We start from the raw sequence: 15,698 nt of genomic DNA, 5'->3' as shown, positions 1-15,698 counted from the left end.
GTCAGTAAAAAAAAAAAAAGAACAATGGCAAAGGATCTGCCAAATTTGCCCAAACATGCCATAAATATGCAGTTTTGGCCAACGACAGACAATTTTTCGGCAGACAATGCAACTGATCATTAGTGCTAGTTTGGCCAAGATATGAATAAAAACAAATACTATAGTGACATGATCATAACAACATACAGCTTAAGAATAAAGACAAACTCAGTCTATAGCAAGTCTATTGTTACATTAGGAAAATAGAACACAACTTATAAATTAAGACACATGCCATTATGAAATCATCAATGAAATCAGTAACTACTGTGACATCATCATAATAGAGCACAGTCTAGGAATAAACATGATGAGGCAGATTTTCTAATACTACGTATATTGTAAACTTTATCACAGTGGATCATGCTGGATGATAAATTTGGTACATGGTACACTTTTGTGTAACTTTATACCAACTATTGGTTGGTTGGCTTACTTTTTGCTCCAGAATTGTGGTGCATTTTGCACATCTTAGGCCATGCACTTCTCTTGCTAAGACATGCCCAATGGATCTTTTGGAATCTAGATGTGTCACATTGCACCAGAAATGTGCCAAATTGTGCCAGTTTACAATGATGTTGCACACACCTTAGTAAATGTGGACCAAAAAGTGTAATATCATCAATTTAGATCACAAAGACAATAGAACACAACATACAATAAAAAAGTACAGAGGCATTATCACACTACTAGAACATCTTCGGATTAAAGATTAACACCATGGTAAAAACAAAACACCACAAATGAACATACTTTGAATAAAGATATATGGGGGGTCATTTATCAAACTGGTGTAAAGTAGAACTGTCTTAGTTGCCAATAGCAACCAATCAGATTCTACCGTTCATTTTTGACAGCCCCTTTGGAAAATGAAAGGTGGAATCTGATTGGTTGCTATGGCCAACTAAGCCAGTTCTACCTTACACCGGTTTGATAAATGACCCCCATTGTTTTTACATTATCACAATAAAACATACCATATAAATGAGGACATATGCAATTTATCCAACCGCTCTGGAATACACTCTTATAAGGACAAAAGATAATTGAGAAATGATCAATATTGAGCACAGCCAGGGAAAAAAGACAAATACTACTATATTATGCAAAGAGTACTGCTCAAATTGGGACAATCAAATTAAATAGGGGGGGGGGGGGGGGGGGCAGTAACGTATATAAAACATAACTTTTAATAAATCTAAATTAGAAAACGGCCCCTAACAAAAGACAAACAGACAAAAACACACAACAAAGGGACATAGCACTCGGCTCAAGGTACTAGTCAGAAGCCAAGTGCAGGGCCCGAGCCAGAATTGCACAGAGGTTCCGCTGGCAGGACAAAATGACCACAACCATAACGATAACCATAGGTGTCCACCATTAGGTGGATATAAATTAAGACTGGTAAAAATGGGTAGATCTTACCGGTCCAGTCGGGTATCGTCACGGAGATGTAGGTGGGGTGCCAGATCAATAAAGACAGCTCCAAGGTCTAGAAATCACATAGCGGATCTTGATGTGGAGCCGGGGTAAGGGATCAGGTGCTGTCCCTAATGTACCCTACTTGAACTCGTATTCCCTAGTTACCTCCTAATACAGAATCATCTCCCCGAAAGGAGTGGCCCCGTCCGGAACCTCACTCTGATCTAAAGGCCCTAGAACGCCCTGATTACCTTAACATAAGGAGTGCTTCAAGGGACCCAGATCGGATGTGGCAAACATTTTCCTTCAGAGTACCTTGGATTAAGATTGGCATAATACATTTCCCCCATAGTGGTTCAGACAATATAATAATATATTGGGGGCAGATTTTCTATTAAAAATGCACCAGATTTTTGGTGCAATTTGTGCTTTGCATCACATTTATCAACTACGTTACACACTTATCTAATTTCGTTTACACCTTGTCCGACAAGTGGTCATTATTTTATGGAAAGGGGTATGGCTTTGTGGGAAAGGGTGTGTGGCTTAAATGCACCAAAAAATTATCCAAAATTTTGGTATAAAACTATGCCAACTTATTTTATATTTTTAAAACCTTTTTTTCTATTATACCTCCAAGGGCCTAACAACATGCAGTCGTTAGATTGCCAGTTCTATTTATCAATGGAATTAAATCCATTTATAAACTGAAGATTGAGTATATTCCAATGTAGAGCTGCCACCTGGAGGCCTACATTGGCATATACCTGTGAAAGGCATTGTAGCCTCCAGCAGGCTCCGCCTTTCATAACAAAAGAGCGACTGCCCCAATTGCTGAGTCTAGGAGTTAATCCAGGGCTGGAAGTGCAATGCTTCCGGGTTTGTGCTCTTAGATTACATCCTCACATGTGACCACGGCATTTGAGGGGTTAAAATCCTACATTTGGCGTTATGACCGATTGCAGACATTAGCCCTGGGTAATCAAACAGAATACCTGGCTTTAGAACTTTAGAACTTTGTTATGCCACCTCTTGCCTGGATACAAGATCAGATAAGGTAGGGCATGGAGTCATAAAGGTTACATATAATACCTTGCGGCACATTTGCCCACAGATGTTGCAGCTGGGCATACTCAAAGTTTGTTTAGTTTAGCTAGTGAGAGGTCAGTCTAGCCTACCCCTTCGAGGGGAGAGGAAGAGTCTAGCTTACCCCCTGCCAAGGGAGGGGGTGCAGCAGGTTCTCGTCCCTGCTGGATGAGCCTTGCCTAAGCCAGCAAGAGCACCTTCAGCTCTGCTGGACACAGAGACCAGAGCCTAAAGCCTCAGAAGCCAGGAGGAGAAAGTTCCCTGGATAAAGTTAGAGACAGACTACCATGTAAGAAGTTGCAGCACCCAAAGAAGCTGAGTTCCATTGCCAGCCTGTTAGCACAGCAGAGCCAGAGAGCGACATATGTAACAGAATTGAGTTTGTTTGCTTGCTAAAGTTAATACCAAAGCCTGCTGGAAGCCAAGACAAAGCCTGTAAATCATTTGGAGAAGAGTTTATTCAAGTAAAGCTGTTATCAACCTCATCACAAGGTCTGGACTCAAGTTATTCTCAATCCCACCATTCAACTACCCCTTTTTCTGCTTTCAGAGGGCAACGCCTGGGGTTCCAGCATATCCAGGTAGGAGCACCGTGACAAGTGCAACACCATTGAGGGACATTAGTCCACCCTACACCACTCTGGCATTCCTACCCTGGGTACCATCCATATCACTAAAAGAGAGGGCCTCTTTTAGTGATATGGATGGTACCCAGGGTAGGAATGCCAGAGTGGTGTACAGTGCCTTGTTGCTTCACTGTAACTGGCGTCACGACAAAACATTTACTTTAAAAGACCCCCAGGTAGTGCGCCCCATCGATCGCACAATGTGTCATTTTCCTTGATGCTCTTCATCTTGAATATGTAACATGTGACCTACTTAGTGTAGATATACACGGCTGCGTTCCGCTTACAAAAATAATTTCTTCTGCACCTGAGAAGCAGAATAGACATCATGATTGCAAGCATAAAAAGTCAAGGCAATGTCAGCTGTTCCCCCTACATTACATATTTTTCCTTAGATGTATGTGACACAGGATTGAGATGATAACAGCATGAATGGTGCTGTAGCTCGAAGGGAGAATTAAAATGGAAATTGCGTTCTAATGCTAGGTATGTGTCAGAGACAAGCAGAGTGCAGGGGTTATTTATCAGTCTCTGAGCTGCGCAAGACAGGGGGAAAAACACACATTCAAGGCTACTTCTGTCAAACACGAAAAGTACAATAAAGCAGCAAGATTGCTTCTCTGATAAATCCGCAGCTGGTTTTGGGCAGTCTTGAAAAAATGGACAGACTGAAGTATATAACGGTTTATACAGAAAAATAAAAATCGGTTCTAAGAACAGTTATCTATTTGAGTGTCCAGGAAAGAGTTAAATAGCATTGCACTTGACAATGATAATAGTCTGTCTGAGTACCCAGCACTGTACATAAAACGATACGGACAAGAGAATAATCAATAAGACGGAGAGTGAATCTCAGCTATCAAGCTGTAAGTGGACCAGTATGCTGAACACCTATTCTCACATAAAAATCCAATTTTCACATCCAGACAGATTTATTTTCCATGGATCACCAAAAACGTAAAAAACCCCTCACACAAAACATCAAGAATGACTGCTTTTGTTTTCCTTTGTTTGTAGGCTCTAGCCTGTTTTGATAGAGGTTTTTGGAATGTGAAAATGAAATGTTTTGGGGATGTGTATCGACATGGTGTCGTTTGTTCCAGTGAAACAAGAATGACGTCAGTTCTGATCAGAGTATCTACAAAAAAATATATAGTAATGTAGGTATGAAGAGCTATAGAGATCGCTGTCTCAATCAAGCCCTACTCTAGGGGGACCTATAAACTGCTGATGCTGAATAGTAGGGCAGCAGCACTGTATGCAGACCACATGGAGGTCTATGAGTGCACGGTGTAACCCAACAAAATAACCACTTAGAGCAGGGGGTGTTTATTATTTTCTGCTCCGAGGGCCACATTGTTAAAGGGGTTGTCTCACTTCAGCAAATGGCATTTATCATGTAGAGAAAATGAATACAAGCCACTTATAAGCATTTCCTAAGTTATTTTTAAAAGGTAACTGTCATGTTTTCATTAAAAAAAAATTAATAATTTAGCATGTTACTGCTGCAGCAGCATTATACATAAAGCAATCTTTATTTTCTTCACATACCACTGTTTTCCTTGAGTTTTTCCTTAGTTACGGCTGTTTAAACATTTACAATATGAGGACCTTCTCAAGATGGCTCCTCTGCCAGTTCTCTGAGGCCAAAACTGCTTTCCCTCACTTCCCATACACACTTGCTGTAGCCGGCAGCTCCCTGCCAGTCAATCTGATTGGATTACTGAGAGACACGTCTCCTCACTCTGAAGCCTAATGTAGTGTGAAGGAATGCCCCTTGGTCTTCCTGTCTTCTTAGCCATAGACAGACAAGCCATAGCAACTGTCTTTTAAGGGAGCAGTGGAAAGGGACAGAAGACATTAATGAAAGCTTTTATTATAAGGTAATTACAGATCTTTTGATAATCATTGACAGACTAACTCAGGATACATGCCTAGCTCTAATAAACTAGCAAAAAAAAATAAAAAAATGACAGTTTCTCTTTAAACTTTTACAGACATATGCATCAAGTTTAGAAAAAGACTCACCAGAGTTGACTCAACTTACATAGTTGACCCTTCTTTTTCAAAAATCGGCAATTCCCCCTGGCATGCTGGATATAAGCTTCTTGACCAAATCCTGACTGATGGCCACCCAGTCTTACCTAATCAATGCTTGGAGTTTATCACAATTTCTGTTTTTTAGTTTGTCTACATGCGGTTTGAGGATTGACCACAGGTTCTCAATGGGATTGAGATTTTGGGTTTTTCCTGACCATAAACCCAAAATGTCATTGTTTTGTTTACTGAACCACTTAGTTATCACTTTTTGCCTTGTGTGTCATGGTGCTCCATCATGCTGGAAAAAGCAACGTTCATCACCCAATTGCTCCTGGATCATTGGGAGAAGTTGCTCATGGAGATTGGTGCTTGTCTGTAGAGTCTGATGATATCTCTGGTATCTTAATATGTGCCGTCAATCTGTAGAAAATATATATGCAATATATAATTACCCGCTAGGAGAGATGAGAGTGGTGCCGTTGCACCCAGAGCCTCCACTTCCTGTCTCCTACGCCACCCTCTCTGCCAGGCAGTGGCAGTGAAAACAGGCAGTGAAAACATATTCAAGCCTGGCCCGGAAGTCTTGCAGGAGCCCATTTGGAACATGCGCAGTAAAGGGATGGAGATTAGCCATCTGCTTGGCAGTCTCCTTTACTGCTCATGTGCCAAACGCTCGCCCACGAGACATCAGGGCCATGAGTGAATATGTTTTCACTGCCTTGCCTGTCTGTCCACAGCAGTGGGGACACAGCATAGCAGACAGGGAACGGAACTATTGGGTGCAACGACACCACCCTTGAGGGTAATTTGAATATTATAAAACACTTTTTCTACAGATTGCCAGCACATTTGGAGACACCAGATATATCTTCAGACTCTTCAGCCAAGCACTGATCTACAGCGGCCGATCATTTCACATACTGGTAAGTGATGGCAGATGCCCTTTAATAGTTGTTTTTCAGCAGAAAACAAATTTGTGTTCACATCTTTAAGATTTGTATTTTGTTGCCAAGGAAACTGAGTCTTGTAACTTTTTAGAATTTGTTGAACAAAGTTAATTAGACTCTTGTACAATGCAGAACATAAATGCACCTAATTAGTAAGTGAAACTATTCTGAATGAAACTGTTGACGCTAATTGAAAGTCTGAATAAAAATCAAGGAGCCTTGTGTTTTCCATAACACTTGTTTGAAAGTACTAGTTCTTCTTGTAGACATCCAGCTGATGTGGGGAGTCTTGCAGCCAATGCTTCCTGGCAAAAACATATTCAAATCAGCTCTCCTTTAGAGCATAGAAAACTGTATGTCTAGTGCCACCTATAGACATACTATTTCCCAGGGGGCTTGGAGAACCGGTAGCTTCCAAAAGCTGCTTTAAAGGTATCTCACTCAGCTAACAATGATCCTGCTCTGTATTGATGGGTGTCTCTGGTTTGGCTAATATTCATCATGTTTTAAAGCTCCTTAAACAGTTGGACATTAACTTACAATGTATATTTACTTGGCAGAGGAGATACCATGATCACTAAGGTGGTTCTCAACTGAGGTGGCTATGGTGCTTTCCAACTTAGGTAGCTTCTTGGTCTTGTGGCTTAGGCCATGTGGAGTATCTGTTCTTATCAGTGGTAGGAATGGGCCACTGAGATGGAGCAGAGAAACACACAGAGGTTAACCCGGAGGTGTACACCGGTGGCTGAAAGATTGCCACCCATAGGTGACCTTGGGCCTCTGGGTCGGAGTCATGAGCCAGACTGTTTGGAAGCGAGAGGTGCCAAAGTGCCCCAGGAGTGGTGACCCTGGGTTGCCTGAACTCACTGGGGGTGGGAGCCCACCGAGGGATGGCACATTTGTACACACACTTCACTTTCACACATTTGAGTGCACTGACCTGTATCTTTGCCAGCTATACAGCCTGAAGTAAGAAAAGGGTATTTTTATAATTCTGGTAGAATTTCCGGGCCAATACTGGCACACATTCACTTTCTTTATTTTTTTGTTCAGTGTGTGTTCACTTTCCATGTTTTGTTTGTCACTAGGATCTTTAGGGTTGCTGCACCCTTATGGGCTACCTCCCAGAGGTCTGGGGTGTGTGGCCATCTGGTTACTCATCCTCCTGCAAACCCCTTGGCCTCTCCGTTCAGGGAGAGGCCAGACCTCAACTTTGGATCTTGGCCAAAACTTGGGATGGCAGTCTGGTGGAAGCCAGAGCATCGGTTGGTGCTTCTCCAGCTTCGGCTGAGGGATGGCCACTACTCCTGGAACTTTGCTGCTGGCGCCTTCTGGCCCAGAGGGACAGGGATTAGTTTACAGAGAGCCCTTCTCTTATGGAGAGGGTCTGCGATAGACCACGACCTAGTGCACATTTTTGTGTGGCATGCTGCACAATTTTGTTGCACACGTGTAGAAAGCACATAACTCTTGTCTTGGCTTAAAATAAAAAAAATAAAAAACTTACAACCTAGCCACTGTACCTACAGTTGGCACTTACAGAGCCAGAGTTCTTAATGCAAACACTAATACTTACTTTTTTACATGCCTTATTACTTATACCCTTCAGTGACTGACTCTTTTCTTTTTGCAATTACGTTGTATCATCGGATATAGTACAGTGGGCATAGTATGGGGTCAGGATTTGTTTTGTGGATGTGAAGCAATATTTGTGTGAGTAGCTTGGGAGTACAGATGCCTCAGGCCAGCTCAAAGAGCAATTTTTCCTGCTAGTGTAGTGAAAACGTACCTTTGGACAAAGCGTTATTGACATTAGCTTAGCCTGGGGGATAGGGTTATCCCTTGACATTCTGAGAAGATGGAGGATACAGAAAACAAATACAGTCTATTACTTCTCTTTGCATCTTCTATCAAATTAAATTCCCTGAATAAATGTGCTCTTCTTTGCTAGAATTGTGGCAGATATATAGATATTACTAGTATAACACATATGCCATAATTGAGTTGAAATAACTAAAATGTATGGTAACATTTATAGCATAGAATGTAATAGTATTGTGTTTAATAGGTTCAGTACTTAGGACTTTGTAGTTCCAATTTCCACATTTATATTTTTAAAATATCCCTCAATCCCTACCATGAGAAAATGCATACAGTTCTAGAATAAGACTGGCTATACATACAGATGTAACAATCTTTAAAGGGGTTGTTCCATGAAAAATATTCTACAATTTTCAAACCAGCTCCTGTATCTGAATACTTTTGTAATTGCTTGTAATTAAGAATTTAGCATTGTCACTGAGTTATTTAATATAATGTATCCGTATAGCTCCACCTGCTGTTTGTTCTTTTCCTTATTTCTTTGTCCTGCTCACTGCTCAGTTTCATAGACACGCCTCCTGAGCTGTGATAGGGAGAGCATGGAGACGCCCCCTGAGCTGCAGCAGAAAAGACACTCCCCTTGAGCGGTCAGCTTGATATAAATATAGCAGAGCAATGAATGGAGAGGTCTCTGGATCCATGAGAGGTACAGGGCTGGTTCTAGCTTTATTAGAAAGAGGTTGTCATTTACTATATGATATCTGATTTTAATTTTTTACATTACTCATGGAATAACCCATTTAACTTCTCACTCATAACAAAACATTTTAAACCTCCATGTAAATGAGAGAATCTGTGACAAGACCGTCAGTGTTTCATCCATTGTTGGTCTGTGTGTCTGTTCTTTGTCCTCCGTATGTTATCTGTATTCCATGCAGTGGTAGGATGATAAAGGGATTTCCTGTTCATTCTGCTATCAATAGTCAGTAAAAAACCACTAATAGAACACGTCTAACACCCAGAGTGGTGTTGCCACTTCTGCACCTTGCTACTGTCTTTATTGGTGGGCAAACTTTTTAGTCAACTGAGCCAAATATCAACAAAACCGCTAATGAAATTTATTTTAAGAGCCAAATTTTTAAAACATAAAATAAATAGGAAGGTACATTGTTTTTAGTTTCAATAAGTTTTTATTGAGAATATTCTGCATGTAAGTATACATAGGAGGATTCAAATAACACAACTAATAAAACATAGACTTTAGAAATGATATTATTTATAGATAAAGTTAAATTCCTTAAAATTTGCCCTTACAATGTACAGAAAATGTAATCCTGACAATGACTGACAAACACTAATGTGAACAATGGCCTTGCATCTCTTTGGAAAGTTTGAGGAAGTCAGTGTGTATGTTGTTGTTTTTAATTTTAGGCACGGTTCCAGGTTCTCATCGATAAGACGATTTCTCAATTCACTGTTGATAAGGTCACAGCTTGAAAATGATTGTTCACATAAATATGTAGACCCGAATAAGGAAAGAACAGCAAACGCTAGTTTTTTCAGTTGATTATATGAGTCAGGATACTATTCCAGGGTGTTAAGAATCAACATATCTTCCTCTCCCAGGTCTTTCAAAGCAGACCACTTGTGCTGTGAACTAACTTCACATTTGTTTTTCTCCAATATTTCTAAATCAGCACAAAGACGTTCAAATTCGAGCTCCACAGTACTTTTATTTTTAAATCCAGAAATTGCATTTCAAAGGGTGCCAATTGGCAATATTAAAGGGAGAAAAAATTAATCGGTGTACAGTAGCATCAGAGTTTGTGTGGTTGTGTTGAGACAAAGGGCGAACGTCGGCTTGGCTGTTTCTGATTCCTGAAAGCTGTTGTAAAAAGCGTCCTTCCATATGGAAAAGGTGCTGTTTTAAATGAGCAAATGTCAATAGCAGAATGTATTTTCTTGGCGATTGTGTCACATGGCCTTGGGAAAGTGGAATCAAAGCTTTCTCTTTAAAAATCTTGAGCAAAAAACTGATAAGTTTGTGTTTCAATGAAATAACTTCTTCTAACATAGAAAAAAATGTTTTTCCTTTCCCCTGTAGTTTATGATTAAGCTGATTTAGATGGGATGTAACATCTACCATGAAATACAGTTTTTGGATCCACTGATCGTTCTTTAATTCTGGATAGTGAACACCCTTCTCAAGGAAAAATGCTTTAATTTCTGTTAATAAGGAAGAAAAACGTTTCCTCTTGATAACCAACGTACCTGGTTATGCAGCAGAAGATCTGCGTACTCACTCTCCTTTTCAACTAAAAATTCTTTAAATTGGCGATGATTAAGAGCTTTAGCTATAATGGAGTTGATCATCTTAATCACCAATTCCATAACTTTGCACATTTCTCCTGGAAATGTCTGCGCACGAAGTGCTTCTTGATGTATGATGCAATGGTATGTAAGTATCTCGTGACTCATTTTTTCTTTCATAATAGTAACCAAACCTTTTCTTATGCCGGTCATACTTTTTGCCCCTGTTGCAATTGAGACAATTTTATCGAGTGGAATATGATGTTTTTCAATGCAATTAATTACAGCATTTGGTATATCCTCTCCACGTGTTTGACCTTTCAGTGGCAATAATCCTAAAAGTTCTTCTTTAGGACCTGTAGCTGACATAAATCTTACAAAAAGTGAAACTTGCACTGTATCATTTATGTCACAAGACTCGTCAACTGCTATTGATAAAGCTGAAACCACTTTAAGATCTTCAACTTGTTGGTTGGTTATATTGGAAGACATTTTGACTGTTCTATCTTTCACTGTTTTAGCAGACAATGGCAACTCTTGAATTTTTTTTTGAATATCTTCTTTGTTCTTAAAATCCCTAAATAACTCTTCCGATGCATTTATAAAACAACATTTTATGTATTCGCCATCTGTATATGGTTTTCCTCTCTTAGCAATCTCTTGACTAACCACAAAACTTGCAAAATTAACATAGTTGGAAGATTGCACCCAGTGATTAAACACAGAACTTGATTTTTCTTGACTCTTCTGAAGTTCCTCAACTGCTTTCTTCCTTGCATCACCGACAGGATATTTATTACTAAATGACACGTGTTTAGTTGTAAAGTGTCTCTCCAAATTTGATTTCTTATTATGCGCCAATTTTTCCTTACAAATAAGACAGGTCGGAAGGCCATTTGAGTTTTGAATAAACGCAAAAGTTTCGGTCCATTCAACTTTAAACTCACGGTTTTCGTCTTCCGTTTTTCGTTGTTTTTTCTTTGTAGCCATGTCAAACAGGGCACCTATAAAAATGTTTCATTTTAAAATAAAGCCACCAACACCAAATCATGAAAACTCTATCTACAATTGATTGAACAAAAGTACCTGTAGATCCTACAGTGTAGGTCAGGATTTGCAGCTTCACAGCATATTCATAAGATCCACCCGTGCAGGATTTGCAGAAGTGACTGCTGCTCATGAGACTGCAGACTGTCACTGGCACATGACTGTCATGCATGAAACGAGCGAGCCTCCCCTGCACTACGTATCCCGGCCCCCGCCTGCACTGTGTCTCCCTTAGCGCGCGTGCTTGCACATACACAGGGCCGTCTTTAATATTGATTGGACCCTGGGCAAGAATTTACTTGTGCCCCCTAGATCACGCCTTTCCACAACCTAGCATGCAATCACGCCCTTCACCACAAAACACAACATCCTCTTCTCCAACCACCCAGCACCCTTACTCACATAAAACAAATAATATTGGATGACGCACTGTTATGGGGACATCTGTGGATGACGCACTGTTATGGGGGCATCTGTGGATGATGCACTGTTATGGGTGATCTGTGGATGACGCACTGTTAAGCATCTGTGGATGACGCACTGTTATGGGGACAACTGTGGATGGCGCACTGTTAAGCATCTGTGGATGACGCACTGTTAAGCATCTGTGGAGGACACACTGTTATGGGGGCATCTGTGGATGACGCACTGTTAAGCATCTGTGGATGACGTACTGTTATGGGGGCATCTGTGGATGACGCACTGTTAAGCATCTGTGGATGACGCACTGTTATGGGGACATCTGTGGATGATGCACTGTTATGGGGGGCATCTGTGGATGACGCACTGTTATGGGGGCATCTGTGGATGATGCACTGTTATGGGGGCATCTGTGGATGACGCACTGTTATGGGGACATCTGTGGATGATGCACTGTTATGGGGGCATCTGTGGATGACGCACTGTTATGGGGGCATCTGTGGATGACGCACTGTTAAGCATCTGTGGATGACGCGCTGTTATGGGGGCATTTGTGGATGACGCACTGTTATGGGGCATCTGTGGATGATGCACTATTATGGGGGGATCTGTGGATAACACTGTAATGGGGGGGATCTCTGGATGACACATATATAGCATCTTATGCTATATATGTGTCATCCACAGATTTCCCCTCAATCCCATGACAGTGTCTGTGTACATAGTAATATAAAATTAGTGGGGCTCACACCTAGGATGTAATGGATGTTTTTAAGGATTCTCCGCCTTGATGGATACACCCAATCCAAACAGTGGGGCAAGAAGCAAAAGTAATAAAAAGAGGCGTGTGCACCCCTTGCACTGGCTCTGCATACAAGTTTAATAAAAGTAAAAAATGATAAAGATATAATGAAATAATTATTTAAGATCAAAATAACAGAAAGTACATAGAAAAATATGTAAAAACACACTCTAATAGTCCTCACTGGGTACTGGTTGACACAATAAAAATATAGAAAACCTGAGACATAGAAATCATTTATGTTGATTATTATTTTATTTAACCTTTATCATTTTTTACTTTTATTAACCTGTATGCAGAGCCAGTGCAAGGTGTGCTCACTCTATTATTATTACTTTTTCTGTTTAACTAGTTTACATGCCATGGTAAATGATGATTTCCAAATAATTTAATGAGAGTCACCTGTAGAAGGTAGCACACTGACTATGCTGGCGTCATGTACCCGGGAACTTTCGCTACCCTCGTCACTTCCTGTTGTGACGCAGCAGGTTCCGACGTTTGGAAGGAGGTGTGTACACCCTTGATTACTCCGGCGTGTGCGCTAATAGTGGGAGGAAATATGGGTGATATGAGATGTACACGCCTTCTCCAGCTTTGCGGAACGCAAATGCGTTCCACAGGCAGGGCCGGTTCTAGGTGAAATGGGGCCCTGGGGCGAAAAACAATAAGGCCCCCCCCAATGTACATTTCTCCAGTCCAAACAGAAACAGGGCGGCCGAGGCCCCATGGCACATTTCTCCAGCAGTGCCAGTGCCAGCACATGCACAGACATCTCTCTCATGAATCTGAGATGTCTTTGCATGTGCTGGCACTGCTGGAGAAATGTGCCATGGGGCCGCGGCTGCCCTGGTTCTGTTTGGACTGGATAAATGTGCATTGGGGGGTCATGAGAGAGATGTCTTTGCATGTGCTGGCACTGCTGGAGAAATGTGCCATGGGGCCGCGGCTGCCCTGGTTCTGTTTGGACTGGATAAATGTGCATTGGGGGGTCATGAGAGAGATGTCTGTGCATGTGCTGGCACTGGTGGAGAAATGTGCCATGGGGCCGCCCTGGTTCTGTCACATCTCTCTCATGACTCTGAGTCATTCGCCCCCCCATGCACATTTCTCCAGTTCAAACAGAACCAGGGCGGCCCCATGGCACATTTCTCCAGCAGTGCCAGCACATGAACAGACATCTCTCTCATGACTCCCCCCCAATGCACATTTCTCCAGTCCAGTCCAAACAGATCCAGGGCGGCCGCAGCCCCATGGCACATTTCTCCAGCAGTGCCAGTGCCAGCACATGCACAGACATTTCTCTCATGACTCCCCCCCCCAATCCAATGCACATTTCTCCAGTCAAAAAAACAGAACCAGGGTGGGCTAGTACATTGGCTGGCACTACTGGGATGGGTGAGATGGTGGGAATGGGATCCAGTAACTAAGTTGTCATAATTAACCAACCTACCTACCAGTAACTGTTGTACTTTGGAACTTCTGTGTGTGGGCGGCAGGCCGCAATCCTTCCCTGGCAGAGTCTGTAGGCTGTGGCTGGCTGTCGCTGGTGCTGCTCGCTCCTTCTTATTCTCTACTCTGGGGCTGGAGCTGTGGCAACATCAGACAGACGCGAAGACGTGCCTGCCTGTGCGGCAGCGGCGGCACGCTCACTCACAGCCACTGCTCGTCAAGTCTCTTAAAGAGGCAGGCAGAGCGGTGTTCAGAGCGGCCGCTGGCTGGGGGCCCCCTCCTTTTCATATTAGTCCGGACCGCGCGCCGCCCAGGACTCCATGCGCAGCGACAGTAGCGGAGTTAGAAAACAGCAGCGCCGCCACACAGGTCAGCTATATGGGAGCCCGCACCTGTAAGAGCCGCATTCAAGGGGCTAAAGAGCAGCTTGTGGCTCGCGAGCCACGGTTTGCCAACCACTGGTCTAACCGCATGTTATCTTATGTATTTATTCCAGGTCCTCCACACTTTGCATTTTTTATGTTATGTAACTGTTCAAATGTAATGTGTCTGATTCACCAGCAGGTGGCAGCAAACATAGCAGAGCTATACTTATATAGAATGGAACTTACCATTCCATTCTAACCCCCCTCGGGAGAGAAGTGGGTGAGTCCTACTTTCTGCAGGAAGGGTGGGGCAGAAGTTCCAGTTAGTCTATCTTACCCCTGCTAAGGGAAGGGTGAGCAGGGACACGTCTCTGCTGGACGTTCCCATGCCAGCCAGAGCACCTTAAGCTCTGCTGGCCATGGAGGCCAAAGCTTGGAGCCTCAAGAGCCAGGAGGAAAGTTTCCTGGCATAACCTAGAGTCAGACTACAGAGAAGAAGTGCAGTATACAGAAGAAGCTGAGTTATACAGCCAGCCTGTCAGTACAGCAGAGTCAGAGAGAAACAGATATAGCAGAGTGGAGTTTGCCTGCCAGTTTCATGCTAAAGCCTGCTGGAACCAAGACAAAGCCTGAAATCTGTTTTGAAAAAACGTTTACCCAAGTAAAGCTGCCATTGAACTTCATCTCAAGGTCTGGACTCAAGTTATTCTTTTATTATTCAATTATTCCCCCTATTTATTGCTTTGGAGCCAAAGCCTGGGGTCCAGCGGTATCCAGGTAGGAGCACCGTGACACACATAAAGAGATATTTGGGCTGCACCATTACACCACTCAGCATTTCCTACACCTGGGACGCGTTATACTGTATAGAGGGACCTAGGGGGAGGCGCCCATTGCACATGTATAGCCTCCATATTCTGTAACAGGTTTTCATCGGCCCATAACCTTCAAAGGACATATTTGGTGTGCACCACGGACCAAATTAGTGAAGGTCTCCCTTGTTTTTCCACTGACACACATTGTCAATTTACTGACATGTGAAGGAGGCCTTTGCTACATTCATATTAGATACATTTCAGCTAATCTCACCAGTTTCAGCAATGATCTAATGTGTATTGGGTCGTATAATGTGTATATAATGCTTGAATAGTCTGTGCAACTCATGCGTCACCGCTGACTAAACTGAGGACAGCTTTAGAACAATATTGTGCTTAGCCTCTGCATATACCAGATGCTCTTTTCTGTGGATGTTTGTCTATAAAATTCTGGGCTCGTTTAGGCCCCTTTCACATGGGCGAGAATTCCGCGCGGGTGAAATGCGTGA

Source organism: Bufo bufo, chromosome 2, assembly GCF_905171765.1.
Source record: "Bufo bufo chromosome 2, aBufBuf1.1, whole genome shotgun sequence".
Classification (NCBI taxonomy): domain Eukaryota; kingdom Metazoa; phylum Chordata; class Amphibia; order Anura; family Bufonidae; genus Bufo; species Bufo bufo.
The sequence above is the reverse complement of the archived record's forward strand: the minus strand, read 5'-3'. Positions refer to the sequence as shown.